This window comes from Schistocerca nitens, chromosome 8, assembly GCF_023898315.1.
Source record: "Schistocerca nitens isolate TAMUIC-IGC-003100 chromosome 8, iqSchNite1.1, whole genome shotgun sequence".
NCBI classification, from domain to species: Eukaryota; Metazoa; Arthropoda; class Insecta; order Orthoptera; family Acrididae; genus Schistocerca; species Schistocerca nitens.
Window position 1 is genome coordinate 52,730,328 of NC_064621.1, and position 17,342 is coordinate 52,747,669.

Here is a 17,342-nt window from a genome sequence, read left to right on the forward strand (position 1 = left end):
ACAACACTAAACTCGAAGAACGCAAATACACAGTGGCGGCTGGTCTACCCGTCACAACCAGCTTTAATCATTTACATACTCATCTATAGCGTATACGAGTACGAAGATACATTAACATCCGACCATATCCTCTGGGCACTTCACTATGGAGAAGACAATTGAGGATGTGCTGGATAACGATCAGTTTGACTTTAGGAAAGTTAAAGGCACCGGAGATGCAGATTTGACGTTGCAGTTGATAACGTAAGCTAGAATAAAGTGAAATACACGTTCATAAGATTTGTCTGCTAGGACAAAATGTTCGACAATGTCAAATGGCACAAGGTGTTCGAAATTCTGATAAAAGTACTGGTCTGATGTAGGTAAAGACGAGTAATATACCATAGGTACAAGAACCAAGAGGGAACAACAAGAATGGCAGACCAAGAACGAAGTGCTAGGATTAAAAAAGAGTATGAGACAGGGATGTAGCCTTTGCTCTTTCAATTATACATGATGAACCAATGATAGAAGGAAAGGTTCGAGAGCAGAATAAAAATTCAAGGCGCAGAATATAAATGATAAGATTCGCTGATGACATTGCTATTCTCAGTGAAAGTGAAGAAGAGTTACATGATCCCCTAAAGGGAATGAACGATCTAATGAGTACAGAATATGGCTTGGGAGTAAACAGAAGAAAGACGAAAGTAATGAGAAGTAGCAGAAATGTGAACAGCGAGAAAACACCAGGGTTGGTGATCACGAACTAGACGAAGTTAAGGAATTCTGCTAGCTGGTCATCAAAACAACCCATGATGGACGGAGCAAAAGCAGACTAGGAATGGCAAAAAGGGCATCCCTGGCCAAGAGAAGTCTATAGTACCAAACATAAGTCTTAATTTGAGGAAGAAATTTCTGAGGATGTACGTTTGGAGCACGGCATTGTATTGTAGAGAAACTTGGACGGTGGGAAAACCGGAACAGAAGAGAATTGAAGCGTTTGGAATATGGTGCTACAGAAAAATGTTGAAAATTAGGTGGACTGATGAGGTAAGGAACGAGGAGGTTCTCTGCAGAATTGGCGAGGAAATGAATATATGTAAAACACTGACAAGAAGGGACAGGATGGTAGGACATCTGTTAAGACGTCAAGGAATATTAGAGGGAGCCGTAGAGGATAAAAACTATAGAGCGAAGCAGAGATTGGAATACATCCAGCAAATGATTGAGGACGTAGGCTACAATTGCTACCATGGAATGAAGAGGCTGGCACAGGAGAGGAATTCGTGGCGGGCCGCATGAAACCAGTGAGAAAACTGATGACACAAAAGAAAAAAGCATTTCTGGACGAAAAGATATTGTGGAGACATGGCTTAGGCACAGCGTGGCGGATGGTTTCCAGAATGATTATTTCGCTCTGCAGCTCAGCGTGCAATGATATGAAACTTTCTGGGAGACTAAAACTGTGTGCAATAAGTAGGAGATGAGGTACAATCGGATGTAAAGGTTTGAGAACGAGTTGTGATTGTGCTTGGGTAGCTTAGTAGGGTCTGCCTTTGGCAGTAGAGCAGCTCAGACATACTGTATACAGGGTGTCCCAGCTATCTTGTCCACCCAAAATATCTCTGGAACAATAACAGCTATTGGAAAACGACTTTCACCGGTATCAATGTAGGGCTGGGGCCCATGAATGTACATATTTGGAAACATTCTAAATCGAAAGCATATGTGTTTTTTAACACAAACTTATGTTTTTTTAAATGGACCTCCTATATTTTTTCTTCAGCAATCCATAGCATGTCAAAGCACATACACAATGGCGTTGATTGCATCGCAATATTCCCATTACATCCCGAGATATTAAGACGCGAAGTTGGCGCTTGAAACACCCGACATGCGCTGCTAGCGCACGTCCTGAGGCTCAGGCGTGAACCCCATGCTGCCCGTAATCGCGATGTGATTGACATGCGTAATCGCACTTCCATAGTTATCAAGAGGTCCGAAACGAATAATGCGGTCTGCTGCCATCCTGCATTAACGTCGTACATTCCAGCAGGTATTTATCCCATAGGCTAGGGGTGATGTGGTTCTGTAACACATCTGTGTACCGCGACGTTAGTCACAAAGTTAACTTCGCTTATCGTTAATTCGTTACTAAAAAGGTAATGCCGCTCAACGTTAAAATTTTACTTTACTGTAGATCTAGCGCAAGTGACAGTTAATCATTCACTCGTAATAGTAAAATTCATGTTGATGGTTTTAGTGAAACGAGCAAGTGGACTAAAAGTTTTACCGTTCTTTAGGTAAAAATGTTTTGATTTGGGAAGTTCAAGTAGGACATAGAAGATGAATGTAAACATGTTTAATCAATTAGTTTTATTATCACATAATTATCAATGTTATGTTTATCTAATGCGTTAAATGATAAATTGTTGCAAACAAATGTTTCTTAACATCACTGGGTAAAATGGCCCTTTGTAGAAACTTCCACTGTGATACCAGCACTACATACTAAACATAGCGTTCACATCTCATGCTCAAAGTGATGCCCATTGGCTTGCATACATAGGGTCACTCTGCGGATGCCCTACTTCGTGCTAGTGTTTCCTCTTTGATGGCTGTACAAGCATCAATAATGCGTTGCTTCATGTCCTCTGGTGTTGTTGGTTCATGTTGGTAAACAGCATCCTTCACTGCTCCCCAAAGAAAATAATTCAGCGGTGTAAGGTCCGGAGATCGGGCAGGCCACCTAACTGGGCCACCTCGTCCAGTCCACCTACCAGGGAACTTACGGTTCAGAAGTCGTCGTGTTCGTATGGCGTTATGTGCAAGGCATCCGTCATGCTGATACAACATGACCATTCTCCGGTTCAGAGGTACGGTGTCCAAGAGAACAGGAAGATTGTGTCGTATAAATCTGGAGTATTGTCTGCCATGTATAAAGAAAGGTCCGATAATGGTATCTCCAATAATCGCACACCAAACATTAACTTTCCACGGACGTTGATGCTCTACTTGACGGAGCCATTTTGAACTGTCTGCGGACCAATAATGCATATTTCTCATATTGACAATTCCTTTGTTGGAGAATGATGTCTCGTCGGTAAAGAGAACATCTGCAAAAAAATTTGGATTAGTCAGAAGTTTTTGCTGAGCCCACCGGCAAAATGTTACCCTATTGCGGAAGTAATTTCCATGAAGATCCTGGTGCAAATGAACATGGTAAGGATAAAATTTATGACGTTTAAGAATACGCTATGCACTTGATTTCGACACACCAGTTTCACGTTCAATTTGACGTGTGCTTATTTGAGGATTCACAGCTATGGTAGGGAGCACAGAAACTTCAGCACGTTCATCTGTGCGTGTTCTAGGACGATGTCGAGGTCTTGGATTTAAGGTTCCCGTTTCACGTAGACGAGATGTGAGACGACCAAACATCCGGCGCGAAGGCGATGGCTTGTCAGGGAATCGTCTTCTGTACAGTCGTTCTGCCTGAACAGCATTTCGTCCACCTACAACAGGGTACAGTACAGGTATGTAGAGTAGGGTAGAAAACAGACATATTAACTTAATAATCATAATGTTCGCTAACAGTACTATCAACAAACAAGCAATCTCATAACGTATTTCCCGTCAACGTACATTCTCCATAGATTAGCAGCATTTCTACCATATCTTCATGTGTGTACATTATACTGTACACTATAAGTTCCACAACACAACGTTTATTCACAATGTGTACTACCTCCGTGCCGTCACTAGATTACGCTGATGCACGACTACACTGGCAAGCGGTGTACTGCACGCCAAAGCAACAACAACTGCGACGCTCGGAGGGTGGTGGAGTACAGGAGTTTGCATGGGCCGCAAATCATAAACAAGGCGAAGTGGTAACTGTGGCAGTAGTGGGAACTATGTTGGACACGTGACTAGGTAGAGCCAGGCCCTGCGCGACAGGCACAATGGGTCATATAACGCATTAGATAAACCTTATTTTGGGTGTGGAGATTAAATAAGACAACCTGACGGGTGTACACCGATCGGTACTGGTTCATATTGTGTACGTAGATACGTAAAACGTGCAAGAGGGAAACCATTATGTGCTTATGAGAGTTGATGGCAGAAGACCGTATTATTCGTTTCTGACCTCTTGATAACTATGGAAGTGTGATTACGCATGTCAATCACATTATTGCGATTACGGGCAGCATGGGGTTCACGCCTGAGCCTCAGGACGTGCGCTAGCAGCGCATGTCGGGTGTTTCAAGCGTCAACTTCGCGTCTTAATATCTCGAGATGTAATGGGAATATTGCGATGCAATCAACGCCATTGTGTATGTGCTTTGACATGCTATGGATTGCTGAAGAAAAAATATAGGAGGTCCATTTAAAAAAGACATAAGTTTGTGTTAAAAAACTCATATGCTTTCGTTTTAGAATGTTTCCAAATATGTACATTCATGGGCCCGAGCCCTACATTGATACCGGTGAAAGTCGTTTCCCAATAGCTGTTATTGTTCCAGAGATATTTTGGGTGGACAAGATACATCCTGGCTGCGTGCGCCCTCGTACACGCGGTTGTGTTTACTGCAGCCGGACTTGCGTATTTAAGTTCTTATATACGAGCACTATGGCACACTCCTTCAGGAAGAGCACGTTCCAGTTCAAGTTTTTTAACGAGTATACGAGACTTAAGGCTCTTAAAATCGAATGCTTTTTGAGGAACGGAATGCACATTAGTTACAACAATCTTATTAGCATCCATTTATGAATCGTAAGCAGTGTCGCCTCCGTCAAGCTGGTTAGGGATGTGGCATGTCAAATGGGGATTAAGTTTCGATACTCAGACGGCCATATAGGAGATGTGTCAGTGGATAATGCCGGTTCGGGTATCCGCATCATACATATCTCTGAACTGCCATTAGAAGTACGGTAAATGGTGGTTACGGTGATCAGCAGGCCGCCGAAAAATGGGCAAGTTTCACAGATTATGCAGTACTTAAAGGTATCCGACAGCTATATGCATTGAGCTGACAAAACGTGTGCCCTCGTATTCGTACGTCGGGAGATGCAGTGCCACAGTGATATACGATGGACAGCCAAAGTCCCTGGATGCGGCAGTGAGGGCCATGTTCGGTCGGAATTCCTCCAGAGAAGATTAACCCAGCTGCCTAGAGGCAACCAGGTGTGTGACACCGACGCCGAAGCCTTCTGTCGATCCGTCGACTCAGGAAGAGGCGGCAGTGCCGTTGCACACGTTCAAGGAGACACAGATCGCAATTACGCCCGACACCCTGCCACCAGTGCAGCGACGATTGACGGAAGACTGGAGTAGAATGGGGATGCAGAGACGTGTGACGTGACACACAACGATGTGAAGCATGTACACTGGGCTGAACCGCTCCCTAAGTGTCTGTATGCTTCAGAATTACAATGCAATATTCCTTTTGACATGGTTGTATGTCCGAAGGAACAGAAATTATGGCGACTACAGCCTTATGAAATACGTGAAATGTATTCGCAGTTGAGAATACGAACAACTACCAGCTGTATACTGAAGTGACGACAGTGAAAAATATATACCCGAGCGGGACTCGAACCCACTTCCCACACTTATCGCGAGCACTCACCTTGCCATTAGGCTATGCGAGCATCATGGTTCACAGTGTTGATATGGGGTCTGAGTGGGGCACAATCAATTGGGGGGTGCCCCACGGATCAGTGTTGGCGTCACTCCTGTTCCTTATTTATATAAATGATATGCGCTCTAGTATCAGCACTCCGTCTTCAGGCCACTAGTGGCCTACCGGGACCATCCGACCGCCGTGTCATCCTCATGGAGGATGCGTATAGGAGGGGCGTGGGGACAGCACACCGCTCTCACGGACGTTATGATGGTATTCTTTACCGAAGCCGCTACTATTCGGTCGAGTAGCTCCTCAGTTGGCATCACGAAGCTGAGTGCACGCCGAAAAATGGCAACAGCGCATGGCGGCTGGATTGTCACCCATCCAAGTGCCGGCCACGCCCAATAGCGCTTAACTTCGGTGATCTCACGGAAACCTGTGTATCCACTGCGGCAAGTCCGTTGCCCCGCTCTAGTATTAGGGTAATTCTAAAATATTTCTGTTTGCTGATGACACAAGCTTGATAGTAAAAGATGTTGTGTGCAACATTGGCTCGGTTTCAAATAGTGCAGTTCGTACGTTGATGGCTTGTAGAAAATAAACTAATGTTAAATCACACTAAGACACAGTTTTTACAGTTTCTGACACACAATTCAACAAAACCCGACTTTTTAATTTCACAGAAAGGGTATATGATTAGTGAAACTGAACAGTTCAAATTTCCAGGTGTTCAGATAGATAGTAACCTGTCGTGGAAAGCCCACGCTCGGGATCTTGTTCAAAGACTTAATGCTACCAGTTTTACTTTCGAACGGTGTCTGAAGTACGTCATCTTTCGACACGAAAATTGGTCTACTTTGCTTATTTTCATTCGCTTATGTCGCATGGTATTATATTTTGGGTAACTCTTCCTATTCTAAAAGTATATTTTTGGTTCAGACACGGGTGGTTCGGACGGTGTCTGAAGTACGTGATCTTTCGACACGAAAATTAGTCTACTTTGCTTATTTTCATTCGCTTATGTCGCATGGTATTATATTTTGGGTAACTCTTCCTATACTAAAAGGATATTTTTGGTTGAGACACGGGTGGTTCGGACAATAAATGGTGTAAGTTGGCGAACTTCTTGTCGACCCCTGTTCAATAATCTATGTATTTTGATATTGCACTCTCAATGTATATATTATTTACTGTCGTTTCTTGTTAATGATATCAACTTATTCCCACGAATTAGCAGCTTTCACTCAGTTAATAGTCGAGAGAAATCCAATCTGCATTTGGAACTTACTTCCTTAACTTTTGTGCAGAAAGATGAGCAGTATACTGCTGCAACCATTTTCAATAAGCTACTACGAGAATTCGAAAATCTTAGCACTAATCTACGCGCTTTCAAATCTAAACTGAGTAGTTTCCTCATGGATTACTCCTCCTATTATGTTGAGGATCAAGCTGATTCGTATGTTATATTGTTGATTGCGTTTACTTAAATTTATGGCTTGAATTTTTTTGGGTTCATAAAGATTTTATTTTTTATCTGTTATTACTTTTATGTTGTAATTTCACGTACTGACGCGTTCCATGACCATGAAGATTTGCTCCTTAATTTGGTCCTACGGAACAAGACGTTTAAATAAATAAACCCTCCACGATCCGGGCTCAACGTCGTCAACCATGTCTCTACAACATGTACGCTCATTATGTATGTTACCACACAGGGAAGAGGTTTTAATTGAAAGTCTCTTCCTCGGTGTCGGCGAATAAATACGATATTGCAGTGCCTGCGTATTCCGGATTTACGATGCAATAACAGCACGTTTGCCCCCCCCCCCCCCCCCCAAATGCGTTTTTATTATTAGTCTTATCAGTGTATCATGAAAATAAGTCTTTTACTGAATGAAGCGTTGAAGTGTTCAACGTCTCAAACGCCTATAATACGTGACAGGTATATCTTGGATTTGACCTTATGTGCTCTACAACACTTCTTTACTGATTGCAAAATATGATTTTTTATTTTTTAGTTAGAAATATATTCAGGTATTAAGGAGTAAAGAACAAATTAGGAACTTTGGTCACATCGTAGTTTACAGACAATTAAATTTAAGTGTACACTAATCATTACCAATATTTCACTGAGTTCTAAGATCTTAAACACAGATGACCATGGTAGCCTGTAAATAAGGGGAATACTGTCTATTTAAATAGTTTCCTGCTAAATTCTGGAGATTAGTATCGCTGGTTTTATTTTTTTTACTTAATGGAGGGTCTTTCTCTCTCCGTCTTCCGTTAGGCAACTTAGTGTGGCTTCTACTTGCGAACGCACGAACTTTGTCGGGTTTGTTGTTGAGGTCAGCTAAGGTCAGCCTGTGAATTTGCGCGTTCACCCGACTGGAACGTTACCGGTCAGACCGCAAGCCAAGCCGCGTGGGCCACAGCTCACACGAGCAGCCGAAAAGTATCTCGTCTTAAGCGTACCGTGTGTGTAACTTCTAGATTCCCTGCCATTTTCAGAACCCTTCGTTTTCACGCTACTTTAGTCTTCTAAAGTTACCTGTGAAGTGAGGAAATCAATACGGCCGGCCGGAATGGTCGAGCGGTTCTAAGCGCTTCAGTCTGGAGCCGCGCGACCGCTACGTCGCAGGTTCGAATCCTGCCCCGGGCATGGATGTGTGTGATGTCCTTAGGTTAGTTAGGTTTAAGTAGTACTAAGTTCTAGGGGACTGATGACCTCAGAAATTAAGTCCCATAGTGCTCAGAGCCATTTTTGAAATCAATACGTAAAAATTTAAATGGTTCTAATTTTATTTTGGGCTGAAAGGGAGGGAGGGAGGGAGGGAGGGTGGGTGTCGTAACCCTCATAACAAACATGACTCAGACAATGATTGTACTTAGACTAGAATAAAACAGATTCAGTGTATTCTCCAAAAGCGCATGCTAATAAAGCACAGAGTTTGAACAATATTTATGACAGTGCAATAGGTGGCAAACAGGAAGAACCTCAATATAGAAATGTAATCAAAAAACGTTACTCGAATAACTGGATAACTAGCATAAAAAATAATAATAAGACTTTACCGTATTGACACGAGTATCAGCTGCATCTTTTCCCCACAATTCGTTCACGAAAAATTGGAATGTTTCTTATCTACGCGTCCCTGCAGACAACGTTATATGTTTTCATCGTAGAAATTACAATTACGATGCTCCTTCATTAGTTCGATGAGGAGCAATGATATCGCTAGTGTTTGTAAAATAATAGTTGATCGTGTGGTAAAAATGTAGCCGTCTTCAACTGATGTTTCATTTTGGTAGTGACCATTGGTGTGCTCACAGTTCCGCCCTTTTCCACGGTAGGACAGCTTCGAAAGAAAATCACAATAAACTTCGAAATGTGATGCAAATTTAAAACTCGCAATTATCCTCTATAATGTATACCATTAGATCCCATTGGAGAACAGGTTGCAAAATTCACTTTCATCAGAGAAATCCTACCGAGGTCGAAAGTTGAGAAGTATGCTGAAGCTAGGATTCTTTAAGTTGTACAAGACAAAAGAAAATATCACATATCCCACGACAAGTAATCCAGTTCAAGTAGTACAAGCATCGATTGGTGCTGCAGGTTGTGCCTAGAAGTGGTCTATCTATTCACTGAAGTACTTCATTTGCACAGAAACTGCCAGAAGATTTTACCGAGAAACGTATTAACTCCCACTGACATGTAACCCAAATGCGACAATGGCACTCTTACCCTCTACACCAGCTTGGCAACGCTGACGAGATGACCTTCCTTCGGGACATGCCGATCAAGTGGACTGTAAAAGGGCGAAAAGTTTCTCATCAAGAACAGCTGGGAACAAAAAGAAATAATTACCACGATGTTAGCAGTTACTGCAGAGGGAGGGAAGCTGTTCCCTGCCGTATTCTGAAGCGTAAAATGTTGACTACGGAAAGTACGCTGCCAAGAAAAAGGCTGGGTGGCAACAGAATTAATCAAGCTTTGACTGGTTACCGTTTGGAATCGCATACCGAGTGCTAATAGGCGTCAGCAGAAGTTTATACAGGGCAGCTAGACTCTAAAATTGCCCCGTTTTATACACATTGACGGGAGAAAAATCGCAACACAAAGAGGAGTTGCGCGACCTAAACGAAAGTTGGTAGGCGTGTTTCTACATCTGACAGACGTTGTCTATTCAAATTTCGCTCCAGTCGTATAAGAGTGGCGTTACTAGCACCACAATGAGAACGTAAATCACGTTTGCTTTAAATTGACGTTGTAACTGTCGCTAGCGTTAGTCACTTTCCAGTTTGGAGTTGACGTTATTGGAAACTCGTGGTAAGGAGTATGGGACCAAACTGCTAAGCCCATCGCACTACTTAATCTAACTTAAACTAACTTACTCGGACAACACACACACCCATGACCGAGGGAGGACTCGAACCTCCCACGGGGGAAGCCGCACGAATCGTGACAAGATGCCTTAGACCCCCCATGGCTACCCCGCAGGAGTTGACGTTAGTCCAGAATGACTTTAAGGCGACAAGGACGCCATTATCAACACCTCACAGAGTTTCGACGAGGTCGTGCAATAGGGCTATGAGGAGCTGGATGATCCTTCGGCGATATTGTAGAAATACTTGGCGGGAATGTTACCGTTGTACAGGATTGCTGGTAGCGGTGGTCACTGGAATGTACGGTCGCAAGAAGACGAGGCTCCGGAGGGCCACGTGGCACTACTTTGAGGGAAGACCATCGTGTTCGGTGTATGGCTCTGACCCGTTGTGCTGCACGTGGACAGCAATTTGAGCAACAGTTGGCACCGTAGTGACACAACGAACTGTTACAAACCGGTTACAAGGACAGCTCGGCGCCAGACGCCCTATAGCGTGCATTCCTCTGACCCCAAGTCACCACCATATGCGACTTCAGTGGTGTCAAACTAGAGCTCATTGGACGGCAGGGTGGAGGTTTGTTGTGTTTTCTGATGCAAACTGTTTCTGCCTTGGTGCTAGTGATGAGCAAATGTTGGTTAGAAAGAGGTCAGTTGAAGGCCTACAAAGCAGCTGCCTTCATTCTAGAAATACTGTACTTACACCTGGAGTTATAGTCTGCGGTGCGATTTTGTGTGGCAGCAGAAGAACATCAGTTTGCTGATTCCACTTGTGCTGCCATTCCTGAACCAGCATTCCTAAAGGTGTTTTCCCGCAGGATAACTCACGCTCACATATCGCTGTTGTAGCCCAACAAGCTCTGCAGAGTCTCGACTTGTTGCCTTGGCCTGCTCGATCACCAGCTCCGTTTCCAATCGAGCCCATATGGGACATCATCAGCGTTAACCGTCCCTGTATTGACCGACCAACTGCGACAGGCATGGAACAACTCCATCCCACAAACTGACATCCGGCATCTTTACAATACAATGCACGCACCTTTGCATGCTTACCTTCAACACTTTTGCGACTATACCGGTTATTAATGTACCAGGTTTCCACGTTTGCAATGGCTTATGTCGAGCTTACATAACCTGTGATCTTGCAATCGTAATCACTTAAATATGTTCACAAATATATTACGGAAATTTAATTACTCTCATTAATCATTTTATGCGTGGAAGTTTGCTGGCCGTTGTGGCCGACCGGTTCTAGGCTCTTTAGTCTGGAACCGCGCGACTGCTACGGTCGCAGGTTCGAATCCTGCTTCGGGTATGGATGTGTGTGATGTCCTTATGTTAGTTAGGTTTCAGTAGTTCCTAGGGGACTGATGACCTCAGATGTTAAGTCCCATAGTGCTCAGAGCCATTTGAACCATTTTTTGTGTTGCGGTTTTTTTCTGTCACTGTTCATGAGTTAGTCAGTTTTGTTAGAACTGGCTAGGACGACGTTACGAGGAACGCCTCTGCCGGCCACGAAACAGTGGCATAACCAATGTCATCACTCGAGAGTGCGGAAAACAGCGAACTTAGTGCTCCATAGTGCGCGAGAGGGGGCCCTGGAAACACCGAGCACGGCACTTAGACAAGAGCGCTGAGCAGATAAAACACTGCTCTGTAACGAGAATACATGTGGTAACTTCATGTAGAGATGCCACACGAACGCCTTTCAAGATGCAAATTTTGCATACAGTAATGCTCTGAAGCTGTGAAGTTAAATATTGGGCCCGCCAATAGCGCTGACATGATCAGAAAACTGAAGCACATTCGTTCAGCCGTGCAGGGAGAAGTCACTGACCGCTATAAAACCCCTTCCACTCACTGATTCTCAGAGTTAGGCCACTCCATCAGCATCACTGACACCTATGGAAGGTTAGCTCTGTTAGCTGTGGGATGCTCTGGTGACTACAACGAAGTGCCTACAGCTTCCGCCAACTTGGAGCACATAGCGGTGAATCCGCGACCATCTTTTTTTTATGTTGCTTTTTTTTTATTCACCAAAAACAGTAACAAAAATGGCTACACCTAGCGACGGAGGAACTTCAACACCGCTAGCTGCACTCCTAATGTTAACGATAACTAACTGAAGATGAGCGCCGATCGATTATCCATGGATGCAGAACCGATTAACCCATCCGGCAGCTGTTCATCTTGGGAGCAGGAGGTCTGTGCCGCCACTCCTGGCCAGTGCAAGTACCGCCTTAATGGCTGTATACCGGGACTGGATGGGTAAATCGGTTCTGTATACCGCGACCGTACCCCCCCCCCCCACCCCCCACCCCCACCTATGAACCATAGGCCTTGCCTTTGGTGGCGAGGCTTGCGTGCCTCAGCGATACAGATAGCCGTACCGTAGGTGCAACCACAACGGAGGGGTATCTGTTGAGAGGCCAGACAAACGTGTGATTCCTGAAGAGGGGCAGCAGCCTTTTCAGTAGTTTCAGGGCCAACAGTCTGGAAGATTGACTGATCTGGCCTTGTAACACTAACCAAAACGGCCTTGCTGTGCTGGTACTGCGAACGGCTGAAAGCAAGGGGAAACTACAGCTGTAATTTTTTCCAAGGGCATGCAGCTTTAGTGTATGGTTAAATGATGTTGGCGTCCTCTTGGGTAAAATATTCCGGAGGTAAAATAGTCCCCCATTCGGATCTTCGGGCGGGTACTACTAAGGAGGACGTCGTTATCAGGAGAAAGAAAACTGGCGTTCTACGGATCAGAGCGTGGAATGTCAGATCCCTTAATCGGGCAGGTAGGTTAGAAAATTTAAAAAGGGAAATGCATAGGTTAAAGTTAGATATGGAGGGAATTAGCGAAGTTCGGTGGCAGGAGGAACAAGACTTTTGGTCAGGTGAATACAGGTTTTTAAATACAAAATCAAATAGGGGTAATGCAGGAGTAGGTTTAATAATGAATAACAAAATAGGAGTGCAGGTAAGCTACTACAAACAGCATAGTGAACGCATTATTGTGGCCAAGGTAGACACAGAGCCCACACCTACTACAGTAGCACAAGTTTATATGCCAACTAGCTCTGCAGATGACGAAGAAAATGAAGAAATGTATGATGAGATAAAAGAAATTACTCAGGTAGTGAAGGGAGACGAAAATTTAATAGTCAAGGGTGACTAGAATTCGACAGTAGGAAAAGAAGGAAACGTAGTAAGTGAATATGGATTGTGGTTGAGAAATGAAACAGGAAGCCGCCTGGTAGAGTTTTACACAGAGCATAACTTAATATGGAAGGTATCAGATTATATAATGGTAGGACACAGATTTAGGAACCAGGTTTTAAATTGTAAGACTTTTCCAGAGCAGATGTGGACTCTAACCACAATCTATTGGTTATGAACTGTAGATTAAAACTGAAGAAACTGCAAAAAGGTGGGAATTTAAGGAGATGGGACCTAGATAAACTGACTAAACCAGAGGTTGTACAGTGTTTCAGGGAGAGCATAAGGGAACAATTGACAAGAATGCGGGAAAGAAATACAGTAGAAGAAGAATGGGTAGCTTTGAAGGATGAAGTAGTGAAGGCAGCAGAGGATCAAGTAGGTAAAAAGACGAGGGCTAGTAGAAATCCTTGGGTAACAGAAGAAATATTGAATTTAATTGATGAAAGGAGAAAATATAAAAATGCAGTAAATGAAGCAGGCAAAAGGGAATACAAACGTCTCAAAAATGAGATCGGCAAGAAGTGCAAAATGACTAAGCAAAAATGTAAGGATGTAGAGGCTTATCTCACTAGGGGTAAGATCGACACTGCCTACAGGTAAATTAAAGAGATCTTTGGAGAAAAGAGAACCACTTGTATGAATATCAAGAGCTCAGATGGAAACCCAGTTCTAAGCAAAGAAGGGAAAGCAGAAAGGTGGAAGGAGTATATAGAGGGTCTACGCAAGGGCGAGGTACTTGAGGGCAATATTGTGGAAATGGAAGAAGATGAAGATGAAATGGGAGATATGATACTGCGTGAAGAGTTTGACAGAGCACTGAAAGACCTAAGTCGAAACAAGGCCCCGGGAGTAGACAACATTCCATTAGAACTACTGATAGCCTTGGGAGAGCCAGTCCTGACAAAACTCTACTATCTGGTGAGCAAAATGTATGGATGTATGGGACAGGCGAAATACCTTGAGACTTCAAGAAAAATATAATAATCCCAATCCCAAAGAAAGCAGGTGTTGACAGATGTGAAAATTATGGAACTATCAGTTTAATAAGTAACGTCTGCAAAATACTAACGCGAATTCTTTACAGGCGAATGCAGAAACTGGTAGAAGCCGACCTTGGGGAAGGTCAGTTAGGATTCCGTAGAAACACTGGAACACGTGAGGCAATACTGACACTACGACGTATCTTAGAAAGCAGATTAAGAAAAGGCAAACCTATGTTTCAAGCATTAGTAGACTTAGAGAAAGCTTTTGACAATGTCGAGTGGAATACTCTGTTTCAAATTCTGAAGGTGGCAGGGGTAAAATACAGGGAGCGAAAGACTATTTACTATTTGTACAGAAACCAGATGGCAGTTATAAGAGTCGAGGGGCATGAAAGGGAAGCAGTGGTTGGGAAGGGAGTGAGACAGGGTTGTAGCCTCTCCCCGATGTTATTCAATGTGTATATTGAGCAAGCAATAAAGGAAACAAAAGAAAAATTCGGAGCAGGTATTAAAATGCATGGAGAAGAGATAAAAACTTAGGATAATGGAATGTAGTCGAGTTAACTCGGGTGTTGCTGAGGGAATTAGATTAGGGAATGAGACACTTAAAGTAGTAAAGGAGTTTTTCTATTGGGGGAGCAAAATAATTGATGATGGTCGAAGTGAGGATGTAAAATGTAGACTGGCAATGGCAAGGAAAGCGTTTCTGAAAAAGAGAAATTTGTTAACATCGAGTATAGATTTAAGTGTTAGGAAGTCATTTCTGAGAGTATTTGTATGGAGTGTAGCCATGTATGGAAGTGAAGCACGAATGATAAATAGTTCGGATAAGAAGAGAATAGAAGCTTTCGAAATGTGGTGCTACAGAAGAATGCTGAAGATTAGATGGGTAGATCATGTAACTAATGAGAAAGTACTGAATAGAAATGGGGAGCAGAGGAGTTTGTGGCACAACTTGACTAGAAGAAGGGATCGGTTGGTATTCTGAGGCATCAAGGGATCACCAATTTAGTAATGGAGGGCAGCATGGAGTTTAAAAATCGCAGAGGGATTCCAAGAGACGAATACACTAAACAGATTCAGAAGGATGTAGGCTGCAGTAGGTACTGGGAGATGAAGAAGCTTGCACAGGATAGAGTAGCATGGAGAGCTGCATCAAACCAGTTTCAGGACTGAAGACCACAACAACCGGGATCGTCTCTGGGCTGTCGGTCGTGTCACATCTGGCTCTTCTGTCTACACGCCATCTCGACAACCAACAACAGGAGCATGCAGATTTACGGGGCTGAGCCTAAGTGCAGCTTCACTCATTGAGAGCACTGAAGCTCCGACAGACGTTCACGGCCATCTGGGCTGTAGTGACGAACTGGCCGCTTGGCCGTCCTATGACGGGGCCGCAGCACTGAGCTGAGGCATCACCTGAGCCTGCAGATTCTTCGCAGGACGCTGACGTCCCGCCATTCGCCTTTGTGCGACGCGAGCTCAGGACTGTCGACGCTAGTCCGCGCAGGAAAGAAGGCCGAGTGATTGTAAAATTGTCGTTAATGTCAAGTTGTTAACTGCATGATGTCTCATTAGCGTCCCGGTGCTCTGCAGCGACAGTGGGCCTACACACCTGCTCCTACGTATTCATTCCCTGATCTCACGTCGCAGACTGCCTACTAGCGCGCCTTCTTTCCGGCTGCCAAAGCTCGCCACCTATGAGCCTTAGTCCAGAAAGATAGGTAACCCAAGATTCGATATGTAGTAGCGGTGGCTATATCTGCAACTTTGCAGTGTTCAGTGACCTAAATGGTGGCGAGGACAACGTACTTTTGAGGTTAGTGACGAAAATACAAACACCAGTAAGGAAATTCGCAGTGACATTAGTGGAGGCTGTGATTAGGCTGGTAACTCAGTCTCCTTTACCTGCATTACAACACAAAAAAGTGACTAAGAATAGCCATTTGTGAACAGTTTTTTTTATAAATGGGTAATGTGTCAAATTTTTCTTCGCTGAGTTTCTTCCTTTCCTCTCCTCTAGGGCTCGCATTTTTTTTTATTCATCAGTGCTCTGACAGGTTTGATGCGGCCCGACATGAATTTTTCTGTTCTGCTAACCTCTTCATCTGAGAGTAGCATTTGCATCCTGCGTCCTCAGTTATTCGTTGGATGTATTCCAATCTCTGTCTTCTCCTACTGTTTTTTACCATTCGAGCTACATCTAGTACCATGCACATTATTTCCTGGTATCTTAACAATTGTCTTATCAGCCTTTACCAATGTTTTCCATATGTTCCTTTCTTCACCGATTCAGCGGTGATCTTTCTCATTCTTTACGAGTCTACTTATTTTTCAGTACCTTATACAATGAGGCGAGCGAGATAGACTTAGTCACATTCTGAATTGCCAAAAACTGATAAAAAGCCTATGGTATAACATTTACATTGTGAGAGTGCTGTATGGGTATGCCCCGAAATCCAATAAATGAAAAACATTTGGCTTTACCTGACTGGCAGCATGAACGTTCACGTGATTCGGTGACCATTTTACATTCGTGCTACCTTCTTTAAATTAGCCAATGAGTTATCAAACTAGTGAGCACTAATAACATTGAAACGATTGCTCGTCGAAGTGGCATCCTTCACTAAGCTTCTGTAGTTTCAGCACTCAGGAAAATCTCTACAGAGGTGGCGCCAAGCTGTTGGTCCATGAGGTCTGATGGCCGACTATAACCCCTGTTGTCCCTTCCAAGACCAGCTCAAAGTTACAACAGCTTTTCTGCCTAAGTCTTATTTAAAAAACAAGCCGGAGCAAAACAATCGGCTGACGAAGGTGTCATAACTGTTTGTGACAGACCTAACGATTCTTTTTGCAGCCAATTCAAAAAGAGCCATTAAAACTTTGGAAGACTGTGCATGAAGACGGGCTCTATGATAATGGAATGTAGTCAAATTAAATCAGGTGATGCTGAGAGAATTAGATTAGGAAATGAGACAATTAGAGAAGTAAATGAGTTTTGCTATTTGGGAAGCAAAATAACTGATGATGGTCGAAGTAGGGAGGATATAAAATGCAGAGTGGCAATGGCAAGAAAACTCTTTCTTAACAAGAGAAATTTGTTAATGTCGAGTGTAGATTTAAGTGTCAGGAAGTCCTTTATGAAAGTATTT